Source organism: Acomys russatus, chromosome 9 (assembly GCF_903995435.1).
Source record: "Acomys russatus chromosome 9, mAcoRus1.1, whole genome shotgun sequence".
NCBI lineage: Eukaryota > Metazoa > Chordata > Mammalia > Rodentia > Muridae > Acomys > Acomys russatus.
The window spans coordinates 19,928,758-19,948,034 of NC_067145.1; the positions used below are offsets into that span (position 1 = coordinate 19,928,758).

At 44.5% G+C, this 19,277-nt stretch overlaps 1 protein-coding gene and 1 long non-coding RNA gene across 2 annotated transcripts in view; one reads left to right on the forward strand and one right to left on the reverse strand.

Moving 5' to 3' along the window:
- Nucleotides 1-14,554, reverse strand: part of Basp1 (brain abundant membrane attached signal protein 1) — a 49,828-nt gene extending 35,274 nt beyond the window's left edge. Inside the window, exon 1 of the mRNA XM_051150999.1 lies at nt 14,345-14,554. The gene's annotated coding sequence lies outside the window, so the exon portion shown is untranslated. The remainder of the gene's footprint in view (nt 1-14,344) is intronic.
- Nucleotides 14,555-14,957: 403 nt separating this feature from the next.
- LOC127193667 (uncharacterized) lies at nt 14,958-18,669 on the forward strand. The gene is made up of 3 exons (XR_007831180.1): nt 14,958-15,314; nt 15,712-15,973; nt 18,371-18,669. It is a non-coding gene; the product is annotated as an uncharacterized LOC127193667 (long non-coding RNA).
- Nucleotides 18,670-19,277: the final 608 nt, after the last annotated feature.

A 19,277-nucleotide genomic window follows, 5' to 3' on the forward strand; every position in this document is an offset into this window, starting at 1 on the left:
TCCAATTTTAAAACTAAATTTAATCATCAGAAGTTTAAAGAAATTGTAGGATGAGGAAAGAAATGGAAGAAGAAAAAAAAAAAAAAAAAAAAGACCTAGCAGCTGCCTGGAAATGTATGTCAAAGGTGGGCTGCTCACCTGGCCACTAGTTTGTGTCGCAATCTGCTGCTCAGCTGTCACAATGTGACCCTCTGGCTACCTGCATTCTCCAGGTGTAAAATCCACATGAACCAAGGCTTCCACGTGACCCACGAACCTCAGTAGCTGAGGACTGGGGAGAAGGAATGGTAAGTCAGGGACGCTAAACTGTACTTAGGATAGAATGAAACAAACTACAAGAAGCTATCTGCGCCACTGCCTCCATTCTCTCTGGCTTTTTGTTCTATCATTTAGCCAAGGCGACTTGACCCTGTACATCACATGATTCATGGTGTGTGATCCCCCTCCCCATAAGCAGCTCCTTCAGATCTATCCAGAAAGTGACACAAGAGGGCAAATGTTTGTTGTGTAAACTATGTAGAAGGCATGAGACTACTTCATGCCCCAACCCTATAGCTACTTCAAAGATAACCCCAGCCTTAGGATGTAAAATAGAAGCCAACTGAATTGTTTAAAGAAAGTGTACAAAGAACGTGTGTAAGAGTATCCTTAAAAGTGGCGCATTAACTGAAGTGAAGCCGTTTCTCCCTCAAATAGAAATTACTTTAGAAACCAAGGTCATGTCACAGTTTTTAAAATATAAAACTGCTAATGTAATAAGCACTCCACTGATAAGAATAAGCTTAAGAAAACTAGACAAAAAGGACCTGGAGAGATGGCTCAGCAGTAAAGTGGACTTGCAAGTTCTTGTAGAGGACCCCAGTTCAGTTCATGGTCCCCATGTCAAACAGCCCTCAGGCACCTGTAACTTCAGCTCTAACGGAATCCAATGGCCTCGTTTGGCCTATGTAAATTCCTGTGTTCATGCCACAGACATACACATAAATAAAAACAGGTTTAAAGAAAGAAAAACAGACACATTCTGCTATAATTTGCCAGGTAGACATAAAAATAACTTAACCTCTAACAGTTTCAAGTAAAGCCAAAGACATTTATGAATAAGACAATGGAAAACACCCAGTGCAGACTGTCATGGGATACATCGAAAGCAGGGAGGAAGGGGATAAGTCACAAGTGTCATTGTGTTTGTTGAAGGTTCATTGCCAGCTGGTTCCTGGATGTGAAGTTAAGCCAAGGACAACATTCTGAAACAAGCTTTATTTGTCTGCCCTGATGTGTGTGACAATGAACCCCTTCCAGTCCATGGATCCCATTAGAAAATGGACCTACAAAGATGAGCAACACAATGCCCTGACCTCAAAGAACTCACAATTTAGAGTAGATGGTCCTCGCGTAGAGTCAGGGAACAATTCATTGCTCCCTTAGTAGGTTTGGAACTGAGTAATGTGTCAGTCTCAAATCTCAGGCTCATCTGAAGGTCTCACATTCCCAGGTCCATGAAGGCTGGTTGAATCGCCCAGTACCAATTGACCCAAAGCAAACGAATTACATTCAGTAACTTGGAAGAAGGGACAAGCCATGTTCACTGCACTCTGCCCCAGCTCTCACTCAATGAGCTGTGCTGTGCAACATTCCCACCGTGCGATATTATTTGTTTCCCACAAATAGCAGATTTACTATTCATTTGAGACTCTACCTTAGGAGGAAGCTCAGATGCGTGAGCCATCAACACTAATTACTTTGTAATGTCTCAGGGCTTTAGGACAATTACTACTAAGGTTACTGCCTGGAAACAGAATAATTGCACTAATTGGAACTCATCAGCTATTCATCTTCATAGTAAGCACAACTGATGAGGTGAAATTTAGTGTTCCTATATGGATGTCTTCTCAGCTGCCATGGGCAACTGGCAGAAGACATGTGCCTGCCATGAATATACTGTATGTTGGACAAACACAGACTGCTTGGGATGCATCCAATTTGTACAGGGTACCTTAAGGATTAAAAGAGTGCCCCACCCCGAGTATTTTAATCTAAAAAAGCAAAGACATCAAATAATCACAAAAATGACCACAATGCTATGAGGTGTAGACACATCTTTGTGAAAGTGTCATGTACTCTGTGCCCTTTACTTGAAGTGATTTTGCCAGCTGGCAGAAGACACAGTAGGAAAGAGCTGGGAATGACAAGAACAGAAGCAGGCATTGTAGCACGGCCATTGGAGGGTGGATGACAGTGCAGAGGAAAGGAATCAGAAGATGAACACGCAGGACCTTACACATCAGCCAAAGGTGCTTGTGTTTTCTCAGACATGCAACAGAGACTTATGGTTGATAGTATGGGGTGAAGAGATGCCAGGCTGGAAAGTGAAAGTCCAAGTCATGGCCCTGTAGATGGATAGACATTCTATACCAGCTGTTGCTCAGGTATATGACAGTGGGCAGATATGAGAGGCCACACACCCACTTTGGTATCCAGGATGGGCCTTAGAAGAAATGACATAAATACCAGCTTTTAGCTCATAATGAAAACGATCCACTTAAGAAAGTGTGCAGTTAAAGAGGCCCACTGATGGGTGGTTTAAAGATAGTCATTGCATAAAGTTAAAATGTTGAAATTCTATAATAATTACAGCTCATGTCTTTCACAGGAGGTAATCTACCAGTGAAACTGTTTAGAAAAGATTCTAAGTAGAATCACCTTTCAATTAGGTTAGGGCCCTGCATTTGTTTATTCCATGTAGTGAAATGTCATCTTCAGTTTCACAGTGGGCTAATGAGGTCACATTTGCATTGCTATTGCTAACACCACCTGACATGGCCTGAGACTGAAAACAAGAAACCAATGGCAGATTCACTTGAGAAACCATCCTTTACAATTGCAAACTGCCCTTTTCAAAAAGAGCAAGTGTTAAGAGCAGATAAGCCTGCATCTGGAGGTGTTGAGAATGTCCCTCAAAAAAAACCAACAAAAAAACCCTTTGTGTATCACTACTTGTTTTGTTACACGGAAAGACCCCAAAATGTATTAGTCTCCATTTTTGTAGTCTTCAGGGGAGGCACATGATATCTGATGTGGACAACAATATCCTTATCTTAATGTCCTACTTATCTGAAGCTTTCCATCAAAATCCCAGGCTCTTCTGATATCTGCTTAGACTAGAGTCCCCATCTCCCAAAAGAAAAAATTATCCCCCAGTAAAGGTATGTCTAGTGAATTCCTACCAATAATCCAAATACTGGTGTAGGATCGGAAGTGGATCACAAATCTGTTCCATGCTTCTATTCCCATCACTACCACTGTCGATAGGACTTACAAGAATAACCCGCTTCCACTCCAGAGAACATAAGATCAGTTCCCTCTACCTACACTGAACAATCCCTTCTCTTGTCCTTTCTTTTCAGTCTCTTGCAGTGTTTGGGAGTCTTCGTGCCCTTCATGAGAACTGTGCACATAGTGGGACCTGCACACCCCCTTTACCACCCTTAATCCAGTAACTCCAGGGACCTGTCTTTAATCCCTGTGTCAGTCTCTGCTTTCTCTAATGATTAGAATCTGAGGACAATGTATTTCCCTTCATCCCATGCACCAAACGGGGACACTTATACATGGCTCCAATGGCTCCATGAAGACTCAGCGAGGGATCTAGGTATGCAGAGCCCTCCTGGTTCCCCTTGAGACCATGAGCTTCCAAGGAGCTCAACAGCCAACTATCTTTCTTTTTGATCAATCAGGAACTGTCACTAGCCAAATTTTACACTCCTAAAAAGTCCCACGTTGAAGCCCCACCTTTTGGTATCCTAGATTGTGGCTGTATATGGAAAGCAAGCCTATCAAGAAGTAATTCAATTAACACTGAGTCTGGCAAGGCAGAGCCTAATCCAATGTAGCATGTGTCCTCACAAGAGTGAGAAATTAGGACATCCAGAAAGACAGCAGTGATGTGCACCCTCTAACATGGCTCGTCTTTATCATCACCATGGAAACATCTCTAGGGGGTCCCATGAAAGTATTTCCAGAAATGTGTAACTGAGGTGAGCACCACTACTCATAGTGGCCTGGAGTTAATAAACAGGACAAGGTCAACTGAGTACCACAATTCCTTTCTCTCTGTTTCATTTCTACAGATGTCATGTGACCAGCTGCCTCAGTCTCCTGCCACCATGACTGTACTCTCCAAAATAAACTATCTCCTTGAAGTTATCACACCAGTGAGAAAACCAATGCAAGCCCAGAGAAGGCAGCCAGGAGGAAGCAAGGGAGGGGCCTCTGCAGGAACCAGCTCTGCTGCTCCTTGGTCTTGGACTGCAGTCTCCAAGAACCACAAGGAAAGACCTGCTGATGTCCCTGAAGCTTTGCGCTGGCTGCTGGAGCACACTGAGAGCAAACACCTACGCCTCCACTTCTGTAAAGTGAGTCTTCCCACCCTCCCTCTGCTCTCACTGTACTTCGCCTTCCCTCCTTTATACTCGTCCCTTTCCTTCCCCCACAGACATTATGAGCAGCCAAGAGCGGTGCTTGGAGTCCAGAGGTCATGGGGCTGCTGACATCAAGCTGTAGTTTTGCTTCCTGTATCGTGCTCATCAGAAGTCCTGCCCACATTAGGGGAATCCAGACACTTCTAGAAGCAGAACAGAATGGCTTTCCCCTCTCCTCCTCCAGAAATATGGCTGCAAAAGTACCCAGGCTCAAACTTCCCTCATGATCAGCCATTTCCTCCTTTGCAGAAGGGTTTTTACCAACATCTCTATTTACCAAGAAGCCCAACTGCTCACAGTGACTGGAGCTGTGGAATCAGCTGCAGAAACAGGTAAAGGTGTTATCAGAAATCCTTGTGGAAATGCATCCTAGCCAGCTGAATGTCACACTAGCCTGTATATGCTAGTACTCTAGGCCATTTCTCTGATTGTTGACTATTTCCTCTACTAGCTAGACAAGGCAAGTGGTGGCTAACATGCCAGGGCATGCTGGCTTACATGTGTGTGCTAATATTAACAACCATCTTAATGCTCTAAGGGCATTTCTTTAAAGACATACCTCCCCCGGTTCTCACCTTCCTCCAGTAGAAATCACACCCAACTTAAAACTGGCTATGGTTTCACTGCCCCCACAAACAGCAGTTCACTTTTTTTTCTTTTTCCTACAGTGTATCATTCTGGACTCCTTTGCCATTTCTCTGAGGTTCTCAGCTTGACGAGATCACTGTAGAGATGACAAAGGACACTTTGGTGGTATGCCTAGCCAAAGAGTACCAAAATAGGAGGGAGATCCATCAAATCCCACATCTCCACATAGAGAAACTGCCAGAGCACAGCTCCATTGCCCAAGTCTGCCAAAGCCCTATCTTCCCCCTCCTTTTCTCCTTAACACATGTGTGTTGTTTGAAACAGGGACACAATCAAAGACTGTGCTGCTATTGGCCGCCTTAATGTATTAAGAGCAGCCAAGTGATGTTTGTTAGTTAACACCATTTGGGGGTCACTAGAGATGAGAAGTGTGTTGACTTTTGCATTTACTTTATTGTTGTCCCATCATCTTTTTGTTGATGTCTCCACTTTCAGAGCAGTTGTCAGTTAAATATATTCTCAGTGATATTAATAGAATTCCCTTTCCATTGAGAGATCATCTTGTCTTACCTTAGAGAAATCAGCTGCCAGGCTCCCTAGGCATCATTGCCTTTCTCTGCACTGTAGTCAGTTGAGTTCACTGAACTTGCCCATCCAAGGCTGCAGTGCAGAGAAATTCAAAGCCAAGCTCTCTAGATGGCAGAAACAGGAGTCAGAACGCAAAGGCGGTGGTAGACGAAGTGAGCTAGTAATTTGTTTCTGCCCTTGTTCCATCCACCAGTGAAAGGAATAGCACACCTTCCATGAGGTCTCTCATTGGCTAGTGGTCATTGCACTACAGGAAGGAAGAGAGCCCTCACTCCATTGTGAGTCAGAAGGAACATGCCCCTGGGAGACCGCCCGCCACCAACATGATAAACAGTATTCCTAACTATTTGTATAAAAAGTAACAATTCTGGAACCAGGTTTCTAGAGTCCAGTTGAGGAAACCCTGGGAAGTTGGAGCTGACAGTGTCAACAAAAGATTGCCAAGGCTACTGAGGAAATGCTGGTCCCACCATAACCACGGTCAACAGGGTGAGACTTGTCCTGTTTACCTGACAATGAATGATCAAAAACCGCACCATCCACTGTTGCCACCAATTCTTAACCAAGATTCTTGCAGTTTTCCTTGGGAACATGACTCATGCAATGATTCAAAGATACCTTAGTTGACCATATTAATGTCTTCAGCAAACATCCAAGTGATCCCTAGCTTCACTCTACCCTATCCATGAACCACAGGACAAAGGTGGGGGTGGGAGTGAGGGTGGGGGAAGCCCCTGTGCACTGTAAGTCACAGATTTCTCCCTATTGTTCTTCTTAACAATATTTGATGCACCTAAAAACCATCTGAGGACATCTGCAAAGCTCAAAGACAGACAAAACTCCCACCCCACTCTGAATCTCTGAAACCACCTCAGCAGAAAGCCTGAACTATGAGATGGAAGTCTCTGCAGAGACTCCACAATCCAACCAAAACTTCACTCCCTGTATCTTCAGGGACTAGCAACAGGGTGTCGCTGGTTTCCTTTCTGGTGCACTAACTCCCCTAAATAGAGTCTGTTAGTATTTAACTCTCCTCTTAGTCTGTGTATTTTGAATGGGAGCTAGCTGTGTGTCTTTTCAAAGCCACTCTGTGAGGCAATCCAGGAAGTTCGTAAAAGTACAAGCTTCTGTCACACAAGCTTTTCCTGTGTGCCTATTTCTTCATTTACTTAGAATAAAAGTCTTCGTTTTCCTTCTGACTAGGAATATATCCACTTCTGAGAGTGCATGAGTAATGATGTAAAAGCATCCGAAAGGCTGCGAAGTCATGTACACAGTGCATCTGTCTCTGGAAAAATACAAATCTCTCAAAGGTCCAGTCACACAAAGTTCTAGACAGTTTTAAATGTGAACTTAAAAGTTCCCTACCCCAACCTAAACTTAATAGTTTGTCCACATCTGAATGCAGGTAAACTAAACTTGCTAAAACCAGTTCCAAGCATTCCAATAGTAAGCCCCATATTAATGTCCATATTTAAAAGACTACTCAGAGCTACACCATAGCTCTTTCAAAAACCTCCAAATCATCTCAAGTAGTATAACTGGTAATTCTAAAGAAAAACTAAGTCTCCTGGTTCCTGAAGCATCCAAGCCAGACGACACCAATGGGCACAGACACTCTGGACATCTGTCACCTGTCTACCAAAGTGCACACACTGGATGTCTCCAGAGGCTTCCAAACATATGTAGGTCATTTTGACCCAACATGTGTCCAAAACTGGCTTTCTTGTCAAACGTGTACCTTCTATCCCCAACCACTCAATCCTGCAACTATTGCTCACCTTAGAAAGAAAGATAAGATACGGTATCCAAGCTTGGTCTTATGAGTCATTTTAGTGCAAGTCATACATTATTTGGAATGAGAGGGAAAATCACATGCATAGAATGTAAGAAGTAGAGACAGGAAACTGAAGGAGATTGAGGACATGAGAATAAAGGAATAACAGGTAGTTTCTAGGGCGTTCCCCATGTGGGCAAGTGTGATGTAATAAAGGTGAAAGAGTCCCCATAGAGAGAAACAGTAAGAAATACAGGGACTTAACTAAACTGTCAAACAATGGTAACAGGGAGAAAGAAATGGCATGATTTTTGGGGGGGGGGGGTCACTATTGTAAGTTTTAGGCTGTGGACATTTTGATTTTTCCTCTGACTCACTCTCTCTCAGTTGGATGGGATAGCTGAAAGGACATTGATATTGGGAAATAACCTGGCTTCCCCTTAGCCACTAACCAGCTCATAGCACTTGGTATAAACCACTGACTTCCCTAAGCTCCTTCTGAGCTCCAAGGTAGGTACTGAGACCTCTTACCCTCTGCTCCAATGTGGCAAGAGTTTACAAAGAGCTGAGATGGGTCAGATAGTAACTGAAAACCGTTTCTGTACATGTCCTCCACGAAGGTAGACAGGCTAATTCTAACAAGGTAACCCCCTAACTGCACAGCTGGAAACAGCTGTACCACCACCCCATTCACAACTCCAGAGGCAAGTTATAGATAAGACATTTGGAACACTGCTTATACCTGTGAGATATAAGAAGACAAGAAAGGCGTAAAGTGAACCCACACTTACTGAAAGCTTAAATAACAGCAGCCATCATTATCATACTAGCAAAGTGACTTAAGGACATTAGGCCCTAAGCATCATGGCAAAGCCATCTCTATTAATCCATAGGCCTTGACTGTATCTACCGCTTGAATATTTAAATTGTATAGTAGATCACTTTTCATTGAGAAACTCAGTATCACTCACTCTAGGCGAAATATTGAGGGTGTTAGCATGTTAACAATTACTTACTTAGCTTTGACAGTCTGTGTTACATAAAGTAAAATGGCCCACTAATTAGGACCAGTGAATGAAATAGGGCTGAAAGCCATAAGAGCTTAAGGCACACCATTTGAATCTCTAGTTTCCATTTGTTTACAGGTGAAATAAATATTACGATTAGTGTGAAGGGATTAAAATTCAATGACTGACTTGTGGCATCACAACATAATGACATCTTGGAACTAGGCAGTATCTTGCTGACATACTCAAGGAAAAAGAAATATTAATTTGTTTTTTAGCCACTGATTGATACATTTTTCCAAATGCTTCCCGAGACACTCTCATGGGCCCGGCTTGTAACACTGACCCATTTTAAGAAGCACGTGACTAGTGATGCAATAAAGGATATGGCATGTCTACCACTTTAGAGTGAATGCGGACTCAAAGAATGTGCTGAGGAAGGATGGGCCACTCTCCTAACTTGATATTTTTCCCTTCGTCCTTACAATAACTCTATATCACAATCTCTACTTTCAAGATGACTGTTGTGGCACACTGAAGCTAAGCAGTTTGCTATACTTCACCTAGCTGGTATTGGCTGAGACACGTGAGACAGGATTCTGTGCTAGTGACCACAACCCCAGCCACACTAACCTATAAAAATCATACTCTCTAAGAACCATATTCCATATGCAATGCACAAAGTAGTGCTGAAATATGCATTTCCAAAACCAGGTGTGTACGCAAAAGGGCGGTTTTATTAATTAAAAGTTTAATTAATTAAAAGTTCACAGACTGCTTTAAGAGACTAGGAGAAAACACCATGCGAAAGTTTTGCCTTCTCCAGTGTACCCTACATTTCCTACGTTATCCTGAACTATTTTCTTTTCTTTGAATACCCAGTTGATGCTCACAAAGTTTCTATTTCCAAATCGCTGCAGTGTCCAGGATGTCTTCCCAACACCCCTCCCCTGTCAGTCACACCCTCTGGGCACTCAGTGCCCAGGCTACTCAAAATTCTCTACGTCATGTGTTCCCTTGGATTCCCTCTTAAATCCTTGGAGTACCCAACTCTCGGCCTCTCACTTCATCTCATGCCTAACTTCCAGAGGGAATGGCAGGATATTGTTGGAAGTCTACCATTCCCTACACTGGTGTCTCCTCGGAATTAAAATTCATCTGCACCCTAGTGAGAACATGACGGTGATCCTCTGCTTTCAAAAGGTTCACCATGCAACCCTCCCATGTGACATTTATCAGCTTGTTCATCTTTCTAACTACAGAAGGACTGGCATAAAGCAGCAACTCTCCTTTGGCAGCCTGGCTATGGCTGTGGCTTTGAGAAATTACCCCTGTAGTTCTCAAAACAAGGTAAATGCCCCGTCTTGATTTTCATAAGCAGCTCTGGGGTCAAAGAGGCCAGACTGAGACCATGAAACCCACTTTGTAGCAAATCTACACAGTGCCCACAGAATATCAAATTATATACGTATGCATATAGCATACATGATTAATATGTATATATATCAAACATATATACATATATATATATATACACACACATATACACATATGAAATATCCGGGCCCTTTCATATTGAGATTGGATGTTTCTGGCCGAATGTTGCTAAGTACTCGGGTCTTCACCTGCCAGCCTGGGTCAGAAATGCAGCTCGACACGGTAGAAACTGGTTGGTAATGTCAGTCCCATGTACTGCATCAAACCACACAGAGGGTAAGGAGCCCTCAAGGGCCAGTCACTATACTTAGTCATCCACAGACAAGTGTAACCCTTATTATAGGCTGAAAATTGTCATTACTATCTCTATTTTACAACTGAAAAAAAGGGGCGGGGGACTTCATCAAGGCATGATGTCATTTGCCCTAAGTAGACAAGCCAGTGTCTAAAGATGCCCCTCACACAGCTCCTTTCCATTAAACCCTGGGAAATCTCCCTGCAAATTTCCCCCAAACACAAATTTTATCTTTAAAGCAATTCTGCCTGTTCGCATCTCTGTAAGTTGTTTCAAAGAGTAAATCTCGTGCTTGCTGTGTTAGCTCAGGCCTGGGGAGAGAATGACTTGAAGAGGATTCAGTTGCGAGGAAACTAGAGAGTAGAGACTGAGCCTGCACAGGGCTGACTTGTTCCTGTATGTTGAGGCTGTCTTCAGTAGCTACCTAAATTACCAGCTGTGATGGTCGTCAGGGAGAACAGAAGGTGAAAACCGTTTGCAGCAGTAAAGGCCTATGTAAATCCAACAAACCAGACACCAGGGCATCTGCTTTGACGTAGTTCTCAGGACATTTTTGGACAGCTTTTGAAGACAAAAGTTTACAAGACATCACAAAAATAAGACCAAAAAAAAAAAAAAAATCTGTATAAATCCTTTATTTGGCAGTACTTGTTCCAGTATAATAGCGACTAAGTGAGTCTGAGGCCTGAAAAGGAACATCTTTAGCTAAACAGTATTGGCAACTAGTGTGTCTATAGGCTAGTAAGACTATGTATGTATTTCAAGTATGTATTTACAAGGACAGAAATGAACTGTTTTTCAAAGACCAATATAAAACCACCACAAAATAACATTCTACACCAACTCACTTAGTATTGTCATTAATAAGACCTTACGGCATATATGTATAATCACACATGCATACATCTATGGTATACATATGCGTCTGTATATACATGCTACTTGGGCTGTTTGAAGAATGACTCTGGTATGGAACATTTTACAAAACTGCTGTGGCTGACAGAGACATCTACTTTACAACAAACAATATTCCCAAAAGGTAGGTTTTTCTCTGATTTCATGCACCATTTATTTTGGCCATGAAATGCGAATGGCTTGAAGTTAAAGGAAAATAAAAATAAAGAAAGCATAATTAGTACATTTACGACCATAATGTGATTTGTTCTGGAAAATCCAGGCGGATTATGAAGAGGCCTTCCAGCACAGGGAGCCTAATGCTGAGGGCTCTCCCACTGAATATTTAAATTAGGGTAATGGAGGGAGATCCATTTCATAAGCTACAGACAGCTTGAACACCATTTAGGGAACACAAATGCCACTGTCCGGATACTCAATATAGCCAACTGCTGGTGCAGTGTATCAGGAGAAGAGTTCCCCTTATCCTTCTGCTAATGCTTGACAAGAAAGCTGGCTAAAGAAAAGAAGTAATATAGTATTTTAATTGATTTTAAAATTATTTTATTTTAAAAACATAAAGCTCACTGACTTAAAAGCTATTGATTTTTTTACACTATCCCAGCACCCTCCTCCGAAAGCACAGCCTAGGGAAAAAATTTTTTATTAAAGTACAGATAGCCCTCTAAATTATACTATTCAACACATAATTCATACAGAATAATGCATGGATCTTGATACATAAAGCTCACTGCTAAGGATCAGAGAGAATAGAATCCTTGCCACCTAAGAGGTAGCCAGATGCTCGCCCTGACAGTTATAAGTCTGTAATATAGTAAGAGTGGTCAATATTGAGGGTATTTATGCTTCTTTAAAGAACAAAAGGGAGGGTTGCTGTTTTCTGCCACGTGTTATTCCACCAGGAGATACTGGAAATCCTTTAGCATGAAACCCTTTCAAATATAACCCACCATTACAGAAACAGAGCATTAGGCTACTATCTAATATATATAGCAAGTCTTATTTTGAATACCAGAAGTAAACAGGCCCCAAAAGAAATCTGAAGGGCCAGAAGCTAGGAAATGCATCATTTGAAGGAAAAAAAAAATCTGCCATCAAAGGACTATCATGGCTCCTGTTAGACTGGGAAGAGGGCACTATGAACTTGGTGCTTCCGCCATCTTCTTCCCAGCAACCCTAGCTCCTCCTTCCTCCCCATCTCAGTGGGGGTTTGCCTTTTTGGAATCCTTAATGAAACAATAAAAGTAGGAATCAAGAGAATCCAGAAAGGCTAAGGCTGCTTAAAAGGTAACTGTTTTCTCACGCCGGCTTCTGTAGGCCATCTTGTTCATTTAAATGCCAAGATGTCTTCATTTGTCCCAGGTGGTATCACCAGGGGCAACACCATCGCTGGTCTGAGACTAATGTTCCTTGGTCAAATGACCCGCAATAAAGATCTGTCAGACAAACAGCTAATTGGTGCAAACTAAGAAAGCCATCATCCCTGCAGTGTGATACATTAGAACAGAAAGAACAATGGACAGTTCTAGAAAGGAAAAAAGCAGTGTGCGTTTAAAAAAAAAATATGAAATCTACAATTTGCCTCGCTAAAAAAGCTGATCTTGGGGCTTGGGTTTGTTTGTTTGTTTGTTTTTGTCTTTTTGTTTTGTTTTGTTGTTGTTTGGTTTGGTGGGTTTTTTGTTTTTTGTTTTAATTCATTTGGCTAAATGAAATCTGTAAAAATAGGTAAGATGTGATGGGGGGGGGGGGAAGAAGCATATACATGACCACGATGGGTGGGGGGGGCACGCGGGGGGTGTCATCTGTATCCAAGGGTTTCATGAAACATTTAGGGCAAACGCCTTTGTTCCTGGGCTCCGGAGGGGAGTGGGTGGATGGATGATGGGGAGATTAGATGGGGCTGCCTGGCCCTCCACACCCTGCTCTCCGGCGCATGCGCGAGGCCAAGACAAAGGAATAGGTAATTACAGTCCCGATTCATTCATTTTGCCCGCAGTACTAGAGCTCTATGAGCCCTTGCTATATTCCCAGGGGATGGGGATTCATCCATACCTCAACATTGGCCCCCTTGATACTCGGGTTTTATTTTAACCCGCATGTAAGTGGCCAGTGGTCTTGGCCAAGACAGAGGTGTGTCAACGCCCCCCCCCCCCCCCCCCGCCCCGCGTACAAAACACTGAAATTGCACCCATGTGCGCTGTGCTCCTTTCAACAGAGCGAAAATCACTGGGGCAGAGGCCGTCCACCGAGTTCGTTTCAAGGCGGAAGGGTCTCAGGGGAAGCAGATTAGGAACAGGGCCAAGCGTTCGATGAATATTCATGAAAAGAATGCGGTCCCTAGCCACGCATTGTGTGCCATAGGATCCAAGGAGTCTGCATTTTTTCTTTTAATGGTGAGGGGAAGCGGGAACCGGACGTTGGGTTGTAGAGTTTGAGCTATGGGCAAAAATCTACAAAAATCTTGGCTTGCAGGAGGGTTGAGCCCGTTCGGGCCTCACGCTGTCAGGTTCAAGCCCACACCCCCCCAGGCTGGGGCGGCGGTGGAGGCGCACGGCGCGTTCTCTGAGAGCAAGGCTCAGAAAATAAAATGCTGGAGATGTCCACAGGTTAGTGGGAAGACAGTTCCGCCGCAGACCAGGCTGGGGCTTTTGATCTGCCCCGGACGTGCACATAGCCTTCTGAACCTCGTGTTCCTTCGTTACCCCAAACCAAGATCCAGGAGTCCCGACAGCCAAGCCAACCCCCGCCCCTTCTGATCTGACCAGATTCCGTGTCTTCTTTCTCCCTCTCCACCCCACCCCCATCCTCCATCTTCTGCTGCTGCGCCCCTCAAACCGAGCACTTTCTCCGTGGCTGTGCCCATTCAGATGACAGAAGGCTGGGTTCAGCCCACAGAACCGTGGCTGGTGGATTCGATGTGTTTAAAGGGTTTCTCATTCGGTATTTCCCGGTCACCAGCAGCTTCCTACCCTCTATCCCCCCCTCCCTTCCGAACACGGTTCATCCGCCCGGCCACTACCTACCTCAAGCTCCCCACCCAACCAAAGGCCAAAGCTGTCCACCTAGGGGATAACATCACCCTAGATCCTCAAGTGCGACAGAACCCACATAGAGGAACCCCACGCCCACTGTGTCTAATCCCGGCCGCACCCCGGCTGCACTGTTGGCGAACCCTAGGCTTCGGGGTGGGGCGGGGCCCTGGGGAGCCGGTGGCCCTGAGTCCACAGAGGCATTAGGGACCTACGGCGCGCCTCCTTACCGGCTTTGGGTGCCTGTGCCGGCCCTGGGTGAGCGCGGTGCCTCCAAAGGGCCCGGGTGGCTGGCGTCGTCCGGCCGGGTGCTTGGCCGCTCGGCAAAGGCTCTCTCCCGGCTCGACGGCGGAGCCCGGAGCGTGGAGTGAATTGGAGCGCTGCCGCCGCCGCCGTCGCCGCTGCCGCTACTGCCGCCGCCGCTGCAGCCTCTGCATTTCTCGATCGCTCCCCCTCCCCTTCCTGCCCAGCTCCCTCCCCCCGCGCGTCCGCCCGCCCAGCTCCTCCGCTCGCCGACCCCGCCTGCCTCGCGCCCGCCCCTTCGCTCTCGGCCCGCGCCCGGTGCCCCGCCCGCTGCGTTCGCGCCCCGCCACCCGAGGGTCTCCAACTTCTCTCCTCCTACAGCCCCTGCGCCCCGAGACGCCCAGTGATCGAGCACCCCTCCCCCGTCACCACACCCGTACAGTCACCCCCACCCTCTGCTATCCTCATCCAGATCCCTCCCCTCCAGCCTTGTGCCTTGCCCGCCCCGCCCCACACACAGTTTCTGTCAGCACCCCCCCTTACACGCCTCTCCATTCCCCCTGCACCCCCCCCCCAACACACACACCCGCGGCGGCACTGTCGGTGGATTTCTCTCCCCTCTCTGCCTTACACACATTTTATTTGAAAGCATTGAATAAGTAGCCCAGGCTCTCGCTCAGACTTATGGGGCTGATGAACTACGCCCCCGCCGCAGCCAGTTTTCTCGGCACCCCAATCCAGCCCGCTCCAGAGGACGGGCTGAGATTCTGCTATCACGTAGGCAGTGAGACCGGGGAGACGAGCTGCCTCCCTCGAAACCATCAAGACAGACGTCCACGGGTTTTAGGGTGTCCCCCCTAAAGGCAAGCACATCTGGGGCACCTCCGGCAGATGCTCGCCCTCAGGGTCGACCAGGAGGCTGAAGCTTTGCAAGGCATCACACTGCCTAGAGCCCAGGTCTGGGTGGAGGGGGTGGGCAGCACCGCCTCTGGGGGAACGTTCTCCCGACTTCGGAGAGGAAGAAAAGAAGAAATGTGCCCTAGGAAAATGGGCTTCGACTTTTTGTGCTTGTGCTTTCATGGAAGTCACCAGCTCTCGGACCGCTTAAGATGCGACTCTGAAGAGCGCCCTGCTAGGCTGTGGCTAACCACCCTAAGTCCGCGTGTCGTGGTAGGCGAGCACTTTGGGTAGCACCGGGACGCACAATAGCCACCAGGGTTAGGAGATATGCTCGCCATACTTACCTACTGGCAAAAAGAAAATACAAAATAAAATTTTTAATTTGGAAAATAACACATGGTGACATCTTTTCGAAACACGGCTTTTTTTTTTTTTTTTTTTTTTTTTTTCCCAGACAAAAGCCAATTTTACCAACCCGCAAACCCGTGGAGGCCTGCAACTTCTGTTCGCGGCACTTTGGCGCCCTCTGGCTGTATCAGGATTGCTTGCTTGTTCTGCCTCATGCTGAAAGAAAAGGGGGAATGGAAATGTATGTTGTCTTCTTGGTTTGATCTACCCTCATGAATGGAGCTCGGAGTTGGGGTAAGCTTGCCCTGTTTTGTCATCACGGCCAGGATGACAAAAAATAACCACATTTAGGGAGACAAACGCCAAAGGTAAGTGCGGTCAGTATCTCACCTTGGAAAGATAAATCGCTCTCCCTTAACAGAAAAATAAATAATAGAAGATTAATAAGCATGGCAATGGAAGTGTCATATCTTAATCAAAAAATGATGGGGAAAAGGAGAAAAGTTTTGTAGCAGCTTCTTCTCCGTTTCCTCTTCCTCTTCCTCTTCCTCTTCTCCCCATCCCTACCCTCCTCCTTCCTCCCTGATATTTATTTCAGTCTCTCTCCTTCTCTGTCTTTCCCAGCATCCCACTGCTTAAACTAATTAAGAAATTGAACAGTACAAGAATGGGAAATCAAATCACAGATAATATTTATCTGAACCTTCTTTCTCTTCTGTCAGTATACCACCTAAGAATCTATTTGGGGTGCTATGGATCCCACAACAGCACCGGTTATGACAACCAAAAATGTTTCCAGATATGGTCAAATGCTCTCTGGAGGCAAAAAACCATACCAGGTTGAAAGCCGATAAGTTGTTTTTGAAGTCCTTAAAGCAAGCCTCTGTTTTACTCCATTAACTAGATGGGTGTTTATGATATATGATATTTACTGTCTGCTAAACTAACTAAGCAGTGTATGGGGGGTAGGGATGGATGGGTATTACACAATGTAGCATCATTCATTTAGGGTTCAGGTGTCTTTTTATCCCAGTGATCACCTGAAAATTAATGGGAATTTCTAATGTATTTTCAGGATTAGCTAGCTAATTAAGTATTGTATTCCTTTGCGAATGCTCACGTTTAATTTTTTTGAAAATAATAGATCGGTTAACGATTATTTTTCAATGCCTTTGGTGCTTCTGGCTAAGTTTTTAGGATGGAGAGAGAAAACAAGCCTTCCAAAGGTGTGATGGGAATACAGATCACTGGTTACCATGGAAACAGGAGGTGCAAGCTTATATGGATGAACAGAATTGCAAGTCTCCTCGTCATCTCCCATTAGACTTAATTGTTTGTCTGCCTTCTAATACAAAAGTATATACAGAAGAAAAGGGGGAGCAGGCCAAGGGGGCAGCTCAGTTGTGGAGCACTTATCTGGAATGCTGGAGGCCCTGACTTCATGGTCACAACATGTGTGTGTGCATGCACTCACACATGGAGAGAGTCAGTAAAGACACAGAGGGAGACCAGTGAGTGGGGTGCTTTCACTTCTGGCTATTCCTTTAATGTTCTCCTCAAAAACGTCTCTAAAATACACGCTCAGGAAATTAACAATGAGGCATTGAAGGTTTGAATTTTAGAAAATTGTTGCACAGCCTATTGTGAATGTCACAGACCAATGAATTGGGAGCTTGAACAGTTAAGAATATGATTCATGGTAAATTTAATTAACTTTCACCATCACAGCCACGAAGAAAAGAATTTTTTTTCCAAAAGAATGAATATTTTTAAAAAGCTAGACAACAGCTTATATACTGAATCACACTGTTGCTTTATTTGCCTGTATAACTTGTCCCAATAACCCCTAATTTACATTATAAAGATTTTCATCAAAAACACAAATTGTTCAATAAATGCTTACTTTTGCTAAATGATTTGCCACAAAATTGCCTGCCACATAAGGGACTCTTTGTAAAATTACCTGGTTTATTTAAAAGAAAGAAAGAAAGAAAGGAAGGAAGGAAGAAAGAAAGAAAGAAAGGAAGAAAGAAAGGAAGAAAGAAAAGAAAGAAAGAAGAAGAAAGAAAGAAAGAAAGGAAGAAAAAAAAGAAGAAAGAAAGAGAAAGAAAAGAAAGAAAGAAGAAAAAAGAAAAGAGAAAGAAAAAAGAAAGAAAGAAAGAAAAGAAAAAGAAAGAAAAAAAAGAAAAAGAGAAAAGAAAAAAGAAAGAGAGAAAAGAAAGAAAGAAAGAAAGGAAGAAAGAAAGGAAGAAAGAAAGAAAGAAAGAAAGAAAGAAAGAAAGAAAGAAAGGCTCATCTTGTGTCTAGGAAGCTTTTAAAATGGTGCCTATGTTGCCAGTTGAACCACTGACACTGGATTATGTAGACAGCTAATCTCGCCTTCTAGTCTCACCTATCACTCAGATCACCCACCAAAGCCTAGTGTCACCTGTTTCCCAAATAAAACAATATGAATAGAGTGAAAACACAGTGGTGATGGTGTTGTAAGCCACCTTTAAAGTATCTTTGAGTTCTTCTCACTGGTGTCACTGGAGTGACCCAAACCTCCAGAGACCATTTTTGAAAGTATATTCCACTCTACTGGTGTAAAAACTTGGCCACTGAACCAACAGATATCATCTACAAATTAGTCAGTATTATACATGCATGTGGCCTGCTCTTTCCCCCTAAATATATTTAAGATTTTCTTCAAAGGAAAAAAATATCAAAATCTATGTGTTGGTTTTATCTTTTTTTCTTTTCCCTCTCCAACCCCGCCTTCGCAGGAAGTGCATTCTGCCAAAGGGAAGGATTTCCGTGCCTTAACCTGTGAGCTGTCTTGCTTCCCAGATAACATTTGGCGATGCCATTGAGGTTGTTTTCATGTGAGAGTTGGAGAGACGGAACTGCCATCTAGTTGGTAGAGGGTACCCAGCCCAAAATATCAGTCATGGTTAGAATGCAGAGGCTGAGATCTACGGTTGAGAATTAAGTATGACATAGTCTACCCAGTTGCGGAAGGCAAGTGGTTTTTGTTTTGTGTTGTTTGTTGTTTGGTTGGTTTTGGTTGTTTGGTTTTGGTAGTGCTGGGTGACTAGGAAGCTGCTTCTTGCTCTGTTGTCTTCCACAGGGCACCAAGGACAGAGTTAGGTAAGACTTCTAAGAGAAAGCCTTTGCCAGACCTTCCGGACCCCCTCCATCCCCTGAAACAGAAGTCAGGCTGGCTGCTTCAAGAACAAGACTAAAGATTACCATTGAGGAATTTGAATTCCATTCCCTGTCGGTACAGGCTAACTGAAAGAAAACGGGCTTAACTCCAATTCCCGTCCCCCGCCCCCCCCCCCCCCCCGCCATTTCACTTGCTCTTTATGTATGTAAAAGGATAGCTGAAAACCTGAGGGAATGCTTGTGTATGAGGAAACACTGGGCTTGAAGTGGGAGGGGCTGGCTGGCATTGGCATTGTACTGGGAGAATTTTCTCAAGATGAAAGCAATCTCAGTGGCCCAAGTAGTTCTCACTCCTCTCCATCACCCATAATTCCCCCACAAATCCCTCTGTTCCAAAGGGCATTCTGTTCACCACCACTTTGTATGAACAAACCACATGAAACTGAGGGGAAAACGGGGTCTGCCCGCCTAGCAGCAAGGGCTCTTCTAGACTAGGCATGCCCGTTGCCACAAGACACCAAACAA